Genomic DNA, 726 nt, shown 5'->3' with positions numbered 1-726 from the left:
CGCGCGCGATTAATTACCTCCTTTTCCTCTCTCTCTCTCTCTCTCTCTCTCCTCCTCTTTCCTTTTCCTCTCCAACGGAGAATAATTCGAGAACAACGAAAATCGAGGGATAGGACAGCTGGGATCGTGGCTGTCGAACCCCGTCGAAAGAGGAGGGGGGGAGAAGAGAGCGAAAATATAAACGGACGAGTGGAACGGTCCGCGATGTTTCTCGCGATGAACGAGTCTCGGTCCTCGGATAACTCATAAAACCATGCTCGTTTATTTGGTCGAGGATCTCCTTTGGTCGGCGGAGAGTCGGCGGCTCCGTCCACCTAGGGGAATCTCTATACGGCCGAGCAACGACATTTTCGAAATATGTAGACGCTCGTTCTTCTTTTTTTTCTCTCTCTCTCTCTCTCTCTCCCTTTTTCCTTCGACGAAAGTAACTACAAAGTCTGTCCTCGCTCGCGAAGAGAGGAGAGGAGAGGAGAGGAGAGGAAGAGGAGGCGTAGGGCTTCTCGAGCACGCAATGATCGCCAACGAGAGAGAGAGAGAGGGGGGGAGAGGGAGAGGGGGAATGGCGCTCGAGCTCGCGCGTTTCTCTACGTACGTAGAGAGAGAGGAGACACGGGGAGCGTGCACCTGCAGCCCAACATGGGAATCCCTGGAATTCCTCGATCAACCACGGCCACGTTCTTCGGTACGATAGATGCAAAGCGAGTCTTGTCGTCTCGATAAACGACA

The 726-nt window shown here is 53.3% G+C and overlaps 1 long non-coding RNA gene across 1 annotated transcript in view; it reads right to left on the bottom strand.

Annotated features, from left to right (window-relative positions):
• Positions 1-63, bottom strand: part of LOC116185600 — a 14560-nt gene extending 14497 nt beyond the window's left edge. Inside the window, exon 1 of the long non-coding RNA XR_004150455.1 lies at positions 18-63. This is a non-coding gene — a long non-coding RNA (uncharacterized LOC116185600). The remainder of the gene's footprint in view (positions 1-17) is intronic.
• Between the last annotated feature and the right edge of the window lie 663 nt (positions 64-726).

This window comes from Apis dorsata, unplaced genomic scaffold (assembly GCF_000469605.1).
Source record: "Apis dorsata unplaced genomic scaffold, Apis dorsata 1.3 scaffold_221, whole genome shotgun sequence".
Taxonomy (NCBI): Eukaryota; Metazoa; Arthropoda; class Insecta; order Hymenoptera; family Apidae; genus Apis; species Apis dorsata.
This window is presented reverse-complemented; position numbering and strand designations above follow the sequence as displayed.